We start from the raw sequence: 12,785 nt of genomic DNA on the forward strand, positions 1-12,785 counted from the left end.
TTATCTTAATAAAATATAATAACAAGGAGCCCAGGGACTATCTTCATTTTCATCTAGACTTGAAAAACATAGACTTGCATGGGCTGTATTGGACATATTTGTATTAGGGTCTGTATGCCAGACTACTGCCGAGTTAACCACATTTATTTCCCGTCAGAAGTCATCCTGCCACTAAGGACAGAAAACTTGTCTTTTTTGTTTAATATATAACATTCGAATTCAAAAAGAACAATTTTTTATTTGCTTGACAGGCTCTAGCTGACCACAAAAAAGACAAGGCCAGAGTAAAGTACAAAGGAGTTTGATACACTGACATTCATGTTCTTTCAACTTCTAGTGAGTGAGTATGGTTTTACGCCGCTTTCAGCAATATTCCAGCAATATCATGGCAGGGAACACCAGAAATGCGCCTCACACATTGTACCAATGTCGGGAATCAAACCCAGGTCTTCGGCATGGCAAGCGAACGCTTTAACCACTAGGCTACCCGACCACCCCTCCAACTTCTAAATGCCCGTCAAAGACTACACTGACATTTTCATAGATTCTTATCATGCTCATTATATCAATCACTGGATTGTCTGGTACAGACCACTGTCATATAGCTGGAATATTGCTGAGTTAAACAACAACAAACAAACAAACAAATCCACAACTTAAAAGAACCTTTTTCAGAACAAATATTTGAATGAGGAGTTAAACAACAAACTGACCAAACTAATGTACTTGAATTAATAATCACACCTATCAAAGAAACTTTGAAAATCTAAACAAACTTACTGGCTAAATAAGTCACACCTGACCACTTTCTCCCATACAGCTGCAAAATGTCACGAGCCGTCATCAATCTCATATATGGAATTAATTAATGTTACACTCTTAATAAACTCAATACTAGGATGTGAGGACTTGAAAAATGGCAAATATCCTGTTTCAGAAATGTCACCAAGCAGGACACATGGTCACGGAAACACCTACAGACTCTGTGAACCAATCACTGTTTCACAACTGCTTTGACAGAGCCTGTGATATTAACAAGACAAGTTAGTGACAACTTGAATAAATTAGCACTAAACAGAACCGGATCCAACAAAGTGTCACATCTCATTCCCCACCTGGGGCCCATTCCACAAAGCGATCATAGCGCTAAGATGATCGTAACTCCCATACTTTAACATAGACTTACGTCAGTCGTAGCGCTAAGATGGCTTTGTGGAACGGGCCCCTGGCTCTTATTATACCTGACAACATATAACAGAATCCATCTTTTGCCATGCTTATTTCTTCCCCCAAGGAGTTCTATTGGGTATGACCTATTGGGTAATATATATGTGTTAATGTTCAGTTTATAGCGCTGCAATGATGCCAGTTTATCATACAGACATAGAACACAAATCCCCCAACCCACCCAAACAACTCTACAATACTAATACATTGGCAATTCTAGATTTCTTCAGTATCAGTCTGCAAATGAAGAGAATTTCTGGGTTCCTCTATATCTTATATTAAAAGACACTTCAATCAAAAACATTTTAAATATTTTCATCTTAGAGACACTAGTGATACAAAATGGAAGAATAATTGGTAATATCTAAAGAATTTGAATATTTTCTAGCGTATTGTCACAAGAAGCTGAGATCAGATAAAGCAGAACGTATGTTCCCCTCCTAGCCCTCAAATCCATGAGTATAAATAACTGTTCAACTTAACACTGACCCAGTCTAACAATCTCATGAAACACTGCATATCACTAAATGTCATGACACACAGAGCCATGTATTCCATGTCAGACATCACACATGCTCAGAAAGCACTTCCTGTGTCTTACGTTCAGAAGCAGTTCATGGCTAATGAAACTATTGGTTCTGTGGGCCTGGGTCTTGGGAAACAAGTTTCACTGCAACTTTTAAATAAACAGGAAGCAGCATTACAACACAAGGAGTGTATTTTGGGCCACGCTGGAGGAGCTCCAGGATCTGCTTACATTTCATACAGCAGCTCCAGCCTTAGCCTTGCTCCTAGGCTGTACTGAAAGATAAGTCCATGGATGTGTTGTAATTCTATCCCTATAGGCAAGTCCAGATACCAGTCTCTTGAAAGGGCAACTGTTTTTTTATTATTAACATAATCTAGAAATTATGATTAAACTAATATTTATTGCCTTAGAGACTTGTGCAAGTCTACTCCAGGCTTTTGTGTCTACATTTCACATTTGGTACAATCGTGCATGCTCCTTAAGATTTCCAAGTGCGTCATACGACGCTTGCTCAAAAGTATTTTTTATCAAGGGTTACAACATTCAAGGCCTTAGTGAAGCTTTCAAAAGGTCTTATGGTAGACATGGTGAGGACATTTCGACTCGTACCATATGTTCCCCTGTTTTGTCAGGTGAACAATTGACTTGCTTTTGCATGTGTTTGTGATGTGTGCCACTGGTGGGGAAGGATGTGCTCGTTTTTTCACAAAACACCTGGTATCATCACTACTGATTCATAAACACATGATCATATAGCGGGGTGGTGGTCGGGTAGCCTAGTGGTTAAAGCGTTCGCTCGTCACGCCGAAGACCCGGGATCGATTCCCGTCATTGGTACAATGTGTGAAGCCCATTTCTGGTGTCCCCCGACGTGATATTGCTGTAATATTGCTAAAAGCTGCATAAAACCATACTCACTCACTCACTCATATAGCGGGAATTGTACAATAGATTCTGCTTTCATCAAAGATTTCTTATGAATATGGAAAGGGTTTTGTCACTTGTTTATAAACATGATGTTCGTCCCAGCTGAAACCTAATGTGCCTGGTGACACCCGGTGTTCCACAGATTCCAAAGCTTAATCATTATCACATCTCACCAGATAAATATTTAACAAACCGGACGTTCTATGAACATAAAAACACAACTCCCTGGCGAATATACAACTCAGGCTGCCTACAATGTTAGATGGTTTTCAGTAACTTGCCCAGAGTAAAACCACATGTCTTGACACTTGTGTTTCGGATGTATGACTGTCTAGTTTGAAGTGATCAATGTCAATGGGTAATGTGTTAATTTGATCCTGTATCCAGACCCTAGTGATGATGACCTTTATTATCAGTCATATATGGTAATATGACTGGGGGTGAGTAAACAGATTTTACTCCCATATATTAGCACTGTTCAAGCCACATCACAGCGGGGCAGACCAAGAATGTGACGAATTAAATTCAATATGATTTTGGTTTTTGGTTTGGTTTGTTGTTTTACGCCGCTACCCTGCTGCCCTATTACAATGTTATTGACCAAGTTAATTAGTCGAGTCATCCAAAAGTGGAAACAATGCAGGTATTGAAGTCCCACAATCTTCCAGGGTGACCAAATAGTCCACATACATCAAAGAAACTCTGTCTGGCTCAGCTGTCATAACACTCCAAGCCTCCGAGGGGGTCTATAGCGTAAAAGATGCCTGGTATTTTCAAGCAATCCTCTGGAAGATTTGTGGCGGCATATGCTTCCATCAGCCATGTCATCCATTGCCAAGTTTGCGCCCAATGTGCTAGACCTGCTTCATATGTCACTTGACAGACAAGAAATATAAGTAGGTTTAATTGCTCATGCTTTCCCAAATTATCCTGATGACGAAAGGCGGACATTAATGTTTCCTGCACATCATGTAATATGTGAAGGAGGTGTTGGTCACTCGTTGATGACGCTATGTGCATGTTCTCATTGGTCTTCATGATGTTGACTCAGTGTCATCCTGTCCTAGATCCTGTGGTCACAAACACTGACACAGACAGATACAGATGTTGACAAAGACAGACATACATTGACACAGACAGACAGACACACACAGACATACACAGACAGACACACATACACACACACTAACTCATCCATTAACACCTTAAAGATTTATGTTATTCCCAAACAAAATAATTCTCCTAATAGCAACTGGCTTAAAACCCTCATTTACCATTATCGATCAGCACAAATAACTGACAAATTGCTGATGCAGTGTCAAGCAATATTCTCTCCCTCGTTTATCATTTTATTTCTGAAGTATGTTTCACCCATGTGGATCGGGGCAGAAGAGAGCCTCAAAATCACATGCATCTTGTAAGAGGTGATTAAGATTTGGATCAATTCCTTGGATGGTTCCCCCACCTGAGATGAGCTTGTGTGTACCAGCCATGCATGCATCACTTCACAGCCAACAGTGATGTACAGCCGTAAAACTGCAACCTCCTGCGTTAAATACTGTTCCACTCACTCACATCCACTTTAAAGTGAGTGAGTATGGTTTTACGCCACTTTTAGCAATATTCCAGCAATATCAAGGCGGGGTACACCAGAAATGGGCTTCACACATTGTACCCTTGTCGGGAATCAAACCCGGGTCTTCGGCGTGACGAGTGAACGCTTTAACCACTAGGCTGCCCATCCACGTTAAAGACACACACTGGGAGACATGACATTATTCTGAAATGCTATGACAATATAAAACTGAACTTTCTAAAAAGCAGAATGAACAAAAATTATCTAAAAATAATTTAAAACAGAATTAGACAATCCAAAAATAACTGAAAGTTGAATTATTATTTTTCGAAAAGCCCTATTTGGGTTTTTTTCCACTGAATACTGAAGTTGCTTGTTCAACACACATAAATAATGCTTACAATATGTTAACCTAAAACACAATAGGTTTCAATAGACAAAATGACAAGACAATACTTTACATAAAAAATAAAACACTATCTGGCCTCATTTCATAATGCTTCAGAGCTTAGCCTATCCCTTAGTCTGTGTCATACAGACCCTGAAACTAATATATCCAATACAGCCCATGCAAGTCTATAATGTTTGGTAAGTCTAGATTACAGCAGTATCAATGAAGAATGAAGAAAGCCTCTGGGCTCCCTTTTTTCTGTAAAATATGTTCATTTCAGAGACTAGATGTTAGTCTACCTGTCCCTGTTCTAGTACCCTCCGGGGGCACGGGTGCAGAGTTGCGTCTCTTGGACAGGCCAGAAACCTATGATATTGGGTTCAAATCCCGGTTCGCCCCGATTATGTTTCTAGGTTTGTCAGCACCATACCCGAGCTCGTGGGTTTCACCGAAGTGGTAAACATCTGAGACCTGCATCACTTGGGGCTTTCCTCCCACATCAAGCTGACACGCCGCGATATAACTGGAATACTGTTAAAAGCGGCGTTAAACCAAACTCACTCACTAACTCTAGTACCTTCCTGCTGCCACCTGACAAGTCACCTTTCATCCACAACATCTCCCCTCTGCCCCAATATAATGACAATAACATGAAAATTGGCTTTGTGTCAGGGAGCAACAAGTGAAGCTGACCTTCCATTCAAGAGTAGGACCTTTGTGCTACATTGTTACTCAGGATGACAGTCTCCATCAACACAATTTTGGCAAATTGGGGACACAATCTCTGTCAGGCATGACCCCCATATCATCCAATTCCATCAAATTACTGTTTTCTCCAAAGGAACACGAAATACTTCTCATTTGATTTATGCTTTTGGCAATTTTGATCTAAAACAAAATTTCTTTTACAAATACCTTTGATGACTACATTAGACTTTGATCCCAAGTGTCTTTCCATTCACTTTTCAGTTACACACGAGTCACCGCTGCAAATAACTTCATTTGGGCAAATCAATACGAGTTTAACTATTTGATGTCATAGTGAAGACAACGCCCAGATTAAAAGCATCCCATGGAAAAACTAGCTTCACAAGTAGCACAAAGTTATGCTTATAAATGCATCTTGAAGGTCTGTGTGCCTTGTTAAAAAAAATAACTCTAAAAGCACACCGTGAAAATAGATTGCTGACAATTGTCCCACAATTATGACCAGGGTGTATAAATGTCCAAGTTGTAAAAATGTTCTCAGTAGTGATAATTGGCGAGCAGGATGAAACCACAAAGCCATAACCCTGGGAATAAGGTTAATAAACTCAAACATCAAAGGGGTAGGGACAAAGGCAGCTTCCGATGTGTTTTTCCAATTCTCCGGATTTTCGAATTGATTCCCCATAAATTTCTAGAAGAGTATGGCGATCCTTGCTGTTTGCAATTTCTAGCTTGATGACATGGAAATGGAGGACACCAAGATCCAATAGAAACCCTCCATGTTTGAATCTCCAGCAAATAAATTCATTAATAGATGACACGCCTTCCAAAAACGGGCTAATAATCTGAATAGGAGAGATCATAAAATGGCACCTTGTCCAACCCCTCTATACAATCAGCACAGAAACAGCGTTCCTAATCCAGTCCATGATAGTCATTGGTGACTAATCAATTGGGAGTTATTCTGGCCATCGTAATCTCTGCTAAATCTCCCAACACATTCACGATATCTTGCCTAGACTGTTTCATTGCATGCCTTGCACATGTTGTAATCAATAAGTCAATGACGTTGATGACGTGGGAATGAAGAGCATTGATCATGTTCAAATACAAATTGAACAATTTTCCTAGAATTCATCCCCACTGTACAATCCAAATTTTTTCCCATACCTGACCTATAAAAAGTTAGCTTCCCTGTGTCCAATATTGGAGCCTTAAGTATCGGAACCTTCACAACTAGGAAATCAATAATCTCCTCTACAGGACCTGCAACATCTTGAATGACACGTAATGATTACTTTTACCAAGTCCTTGCTTTAACTCTCCTACGTCTACAACTTTCTCTTTACCAGTGTCAAGCATGCCTATTGAAATTCCCCCAAACTCAGAACATTTATGAATGGTCATGATTCAACCACTTTTGACGAATTCTACCATCAAAAGGCAATGACAACTACATAGAAGCATACATAGTAACACGATGCCAAATGTTTCACAGCAAGTGGTTCTATCCAACATTTTGGAACATTATGAAATATAAATATAAAGTGTGTGAGTCACCAGTAAAGAAATATGACTTGAACTGTATAAACATTATCTCTCATGACTAAACACAAATGACAGCTCTTCGAATCATTAATTCTTCATAAGGAATCTAGTTGTAAATTTCACCCTTGTGATGTCTACGGAATATGACAATTAGCAAACAGGAGAGCGGTGTTAGTCAGCTAGCTATATCTAACCATGGACAAAAGCAAACATCCCACCCTAAAGTATCAGACATGTCAATATAACAGAAAACAGTAATCATAGCTTCGACTCTTTGAAGGGTTATACATTAACCCTGGAGGTTATTCCATCACTTTGATAAAACCAGGGGCTATTTTGCCCCATCCTAATTAACTCTTATATTTCCCAATGGGTATGCTTTAATCTTTCTATTAGGGGGTCATTTTCACTATGTTTTTTTTAAAGAAACATTGCTATTATTCACATTGTTGATTCCTTGTGTCTTTCCATACTTGAATCATGCTTTGGTCAAAAGAAAATGGTTGTCCAAATTGAATTTCATTTTATCATAATTGCATCAAGGGGTGGAATTTGCAGGCAATTTGGAATGCTGTTCTGCTGACAAAAATTGTGGAGGTTTCAGCAGGGGATTTTGGGTGATGTCACAGTGTTCATTTCGATTTTCTTTTTTAAGGCAGTTTTCAGTCTCCTGTGTCGAATTGTAAAATATCCCCCAAGGGATCCCTTTCCATGCATTTCAGGGAGTAATCTGTCACATCTGTATTAAGGCATCAGAGCCAACTGCTACCTAAACCTCTCCATGACTCATTTCTATTTGTGATGTGTCTAATCCCTTCTATTATTAAAAGACATTTGAATTCTGTTATAATAAAGAAATTGTGTAATTCCTGCATAAAATTGTAAACATTATGTTAACTTTGGTAATCACACTGTTTAGTTTATGAGTTAAGATAATGAAACTTTGAAAATAAAATAGGATGTTGACCTTTCATATATCTGAATCTTATCTTCATAATTATTGAGGTGTTCTTGTATAAATCTACAAGAAAGCAAACACAAGATGGAGTTGAATAAACCTCAAAATATTCATCACATCATCATTATTGTTGTCACTGACATCCTCCTCCTCCTCCTCCTCATCATCATCACAATGAGGTCATCTCAATAATCTTCTGCACATATTGCTTCAATTTTCAACCAAACATTCTGTTACACTACACTACATCGCCACTAACGTAGTGCCACTTTCATCCTACCAAATAGCCAGATGTCAAAAGAAATTACCATCTTTTGCACTCATAATAACATTAAGTCAGATACCCCGTGAGTTCCATGCTTCAGGGAGCATTTAAACGTGTTACACTGTCAACCTCTGGAGAGCAACTAATGCTGGGAAGGTCCAGTTACTCTGGCCAGTTGCATAGAGTACATGCAGACAGATCATCTCAATACCTTAACAATCCAATTCTCTCACAGTCCCCTGTGCTTGTTAATTGGTACTAATGTGAATCATCACTCAGTAACTGCAAAAGGAAGTGAAAGTAATTTCTGACCATCTGTGTTGTGTGCCACTATGTATTCTGGGTGAGTGAGTTGGGTTTAACGCCGCTTTTAACAGTATTCTAGTTATATCACGGCGTGTCAGCTTAATGTGGGAGGAAAACCCGAAGTGATGCAGGTCTCAGATGTTTACCACTTCGGTGAAACCCACGAGAACGGGTATGGTCCTGATAAACCTAGAAAAATTACCAGGGCGAACCGGGATTCGAACCCACAATCATAGGTTTCTTGCGTGCCCAAGGGACGTCCCAGCACCTTAGACGACTGGGCCACCCATGCCGCCCCACTATGTATTCTGGAGCTTGGAAATATTATTTGAAGTTGTAAACTACTATCACTTGATGGTTTACCCTGAAGTCCATAAGCTAGGTCTATAATTAACCTCGTGTTATGGAATATCTTTTGGTGTTTGAAGTTTCTTTTGCTACCTTATGTACTATTGTTTTGACAAAATCATTAATTTTATTGTTTACACCTTGTTAATATATATACCACTTTCAAAAATATTGCTTTTCAAAATACCTTCAAAAGCTGCTCTCGCATGCAATTCAAAATCATCCCCATTGGTTTCCATGTATTCCGAAGAACATTGTTCCTGAGCAGTTCCTTGCTAGAAGCTTGTCACAAACAATAATAATAGATCATGGAACTTAATTGGCAGCAAAAAATCTACTAACCAAATCAACAAAATGGATTTTTTCACTTACAAAACATGGTCTCAAACAAAACCAGCTATCATCCCTGTCTTCGAGAGGTTCAAATCAATACAATAAATAGGAGCCCCCTGAAGCAGTGTTTTATTTGTAACACTGGAGAGTAACAATCACCAACATCCATTGTCGGCATGGTTCTCCAATAGTTCTACTCATACCTGTGGTCGAAGAATCAAACTCGCCACAATGCCCTCTCAGGCTACTTGATGTCTGAACAGCACCATAAAACAGCTCTTTTGCTTCATCTAGGTCAGACACAAATTCATCAATCTTGCTGCCTTTGGCTATCATTTGCAGGCCTCTTTTCTGGCTCTGGCACTAGTCTGTCTTACAGACCCTGATACATTTATATCAACTACAGCCCATGCAAGTCTATAATGTTTGGCAAGTCTAGATTACTGCAGTATCTGAAAATGAAGAGAATCACTGGGCTCCCTTTTTATTAGATTTTTATTAAGATAACTGAACAACTGTTTTTTTCTGTACGATATGTTCATTTCAGAGACTATATGTTAGTCTAGCTCTGGCACATATAATTGTTGGTACTTGTTTGTGAGAAATCGTAGCCTCTAATTGTGGTATTTAGCAGTCGTCGGTGTTGACCTGCATTGAATTACATGTACAAGGTTGTGCAATTGAAAGCACATTTTCAGTGTCTTGCCCTCGCAGTTTCTACCTCGTTAGTGATGGTAGGAATTTATCAACGATCTTAATGCTTAACGATGTAAATTAATATACCTCACATGGATCTTATCAGGGCTATTTGGTTAAGAGATTGGAAACTCATATGGGCTCAATAATGGAACAAATTAACATGTACTTGTTTACTCAAAAATGATGGGAATCATTTATACATATAATACGAAGAATCATAATAAAATCAAGATTTTCAGAATATCTAGAAGGAAAATGGTGTGATAAAAACAGCAATGTCTTTCTTTGACCCATAAATGACTGTCACATTAACAGCATATATTTGTATATGTAGGCAAGATTCAACTGAACAATTTATTGGCAGAATGACCAAATCAATATCAGTTGACATTAAGAAATATGATGATTCATGTAATCTTTGGATGAACATGTTGTTAACCCAAAGACGTGCTAAATAGAATGTACTAACTACAATTTGACACTAATCTTACTGACAATAGTGCAGAATAATTCAAAGCATAGGCAAAACACAACATCATTGCCAGTACTTAAAACGACCTTACAACCACAACCAAGAATGCTAAGCCATACACTCATTCAGTCCATGTCTCCTCAAGCATGTCATGGTTCAGCAAAATAGACACAAGATCCTGTAACAACAAGGTGATAATTGCATGACTACAACAGTACTTCTGTAAAGTAAGTACCTCTGACTAAAGAGACACTACACTGTTGCTCACTTATTTTTTTCTGGAATATTATATTTGATCAGAAAAAGTCTTCATGTGGTAAAATAGGACATGCCAGAAAAAATAGTTTCAGCACAACAGATATCCTCGCTGCATGGGTATCAAATTACACACAGATCTATAGGGGTGACTATTGGTCTGGAAATCACTATTACGATAACTATTGATATTGAAAGAAACTATTGCGATAACTATTGATATTGCAAGCAACTATTGCGATAAATATCGATAGTTTTCAGTGTATCGTTTTAGATGGATTTTAGAGTTGAATTAAACCCTGGAACTGAAGTTTTCTTTGAATGTGATAACCATAACAACAAATAAAAAGTAAAGTTTGAAACTGATTTGCTTTTTCTTTACCCTAATAATTTAAGAAAAAGAAACTTCAACATTACCATGTGTAAATTACTACCACTCGTGATCAAATGAAAAACAAATTTGAACAGCATTGTATGTATTTTATTGAAACTGTAAAACAATCGTAACTATCGATATTCCTAACTGAAATCGATACTATTGATCCGATTCGATTTATTGACTTTAAGTGCTTACCAATAGCGATATATCGATATTTCGATTTATCGTGACACCCCTACTGGTATATGAACAAACTGGCCAAGGTGAGGGTAAAAATGATCTGTTCGTCATGATTGTCATGCTAGCTGCAGCGATAGATGAAGGAGAAAGGGTGAAGTTGTGTCCATTATCACAATACACAATAAAATGTAACATGTGTTACTCAACATACTGCATACAGTTTCTTTATGATACAGGATGGACATCAGAAATTGACTTCACACATTGTACCCATGTTTGGAATCGAACCTGGTCTTTGGCATGACAAGCAAACACATTAACCACCAGGTCACTCCACCACCCCTTATGATACATGAAGCCGCTGAGTAATTTGTAAAATGACATTTTCAATATGGCTGACATGGCAGCCATGTTTAAAATCAAACCAAAATTCTGTGTTGGAATTATACATTCAAAGTTCAACTTCATAAGCTTGAGGAGATATCAAAATGGTAATTTGTTTTGTGAGGATAGACAGATCAGCAACAGGTAATACCCCATGCAATAGGCGAGCTCACACTTTCAGATCAGGTGAGTTAAACATGTTCACTGTTATGTCCAATCACCTTTCACATTAATCTATAAACCGTTTCAGCCATGAACGAAAACATTTGTATCAAAATACGTTCCTTATTCCATAATTGAACATTATACATGATCAGTTTCTTCTTGATTATCAATCAAGCCCTGAGCATGTTTAATATATAAAGAAATGAAAAAACATGTCAACAGATGGTGAAGCTATTACATAAAATTATACAAAAATACCCAGTGTGCATTATCAAATTACTCATGTTCTGACACATTAACTTAGATCCATCAGCGCTACACATGCATAAGACAAGACCCTGAAGTGGAAACAAAACAGTGACATTTCCATCAGCAACAAAGGAAATGGCACTGTCTCCTCTTCCCATTGATAATTACAACTTGACATTTCCAACACGGCTGCCAGTCAACAGAGCTTGCACTTAGATATTGTTTTCAGGGTTCAATGAGCTAAAAACCTGTCTGTGTTTTGGTGTGAAATAAACACAAATCTGTTTTGACTTATATCAAGTAGGAAAGGTGCATTTGGCAGTCCTGAAACGTTCACAAGAGAGAACTCCGACAGGCTGTTCGCATACGTCGACAAGGTCTGCAAACTTTCCATAATGTTACAAATTACAATGGTTTGATTGTATATACATTTCAAACAAAGTAGGGCTCAATTCTTTCCACGTCCAAACCCAATATGTCTAATGTGTCTGCAATTCCAGGAAAAAAACCGAACTCCAGGAAATTTTCTTCAGAGCATTTACCTGACTCTTTCCATTTCATTTTATTAATACTAGTACTCCGAACTAAGAACAGTAGATACAAGTTTCAAATTTCATTAAAAAAATTAATTCACAGACAATACGATGACCATCAATTTTAGTAAATCAAATCATACAATTAAAAAAAAAAAAGATTTTTATATATAAACTGGTGCTTTATTGCACCTTGGATTTTCAGAGTTAAAGATGACAGTTCCATCCTGTAGGCTTACTTCAGAGTGAGATGTTTGGTGAGTGAGTGAGTGAGTGAGTGAGTGAGTGAGTGAGTGAGTGAGTGAGTGAGTGAGTGAGTGAGTGAGTGAGTGAGTGAGAGAGTGAGTGAGTGA

General features: G+C 38.2%; 2 protein-coding genes across 6 annotated transcripts in view; both read right to left on the reverse strand.

Annotated features, from left to right (window-relative positions):
- The window catches only part of LOC124142205 (heparan sulfate glucosamine 3-O-sulfotransferase 1-like), a 287,594-nt gene that overhangs the window by 43,704 nt on the left and 231,105 nt on the right, over positions 1-12,785 (reverse strand). The window lies entirely within an intron of this gene.
- LOC124142173 (heparan sulfate glucosamine 3-O-sulfotransferase 5-like) overlaps positions 1-12,785 on the reverse strand; it is a 132,248-nt gene that overhangs the window by 31,398 nt on the left and 88,065 nt on the right. Inside the window, exon 1 of one of the 4 annotated variants that reach the window (XM_046510493.2) lies at positions 781-826. The exons of the other annotated variants lie outside the window; for them this stretch is intronic. The gene's annotated coding sequence lies outside the window, so the exon portion shown is untranslated. Of the gene's footprint in view, positions 1-780; positions 827-12,785 lie in introns of those variants that run through there. 4 annotated transcript variants of the gene reach the window in all.

Source organism: Haliotis rufescens, unplaced genomic scaffold, assembly GCF_023055435.1.
Source record: "Haliotis rufescens isolate VD_foot unplaced genomic scaffold, xgHalRufe1.0.p SCAF_2, whole genome shotgun sequence".
Lineage (NCBI taxonomy): Eukaryota > Metazoa > Mollusca > Gastropoda > Lepetellida > Haliotidae > Haliotis > Haliotis rufescens.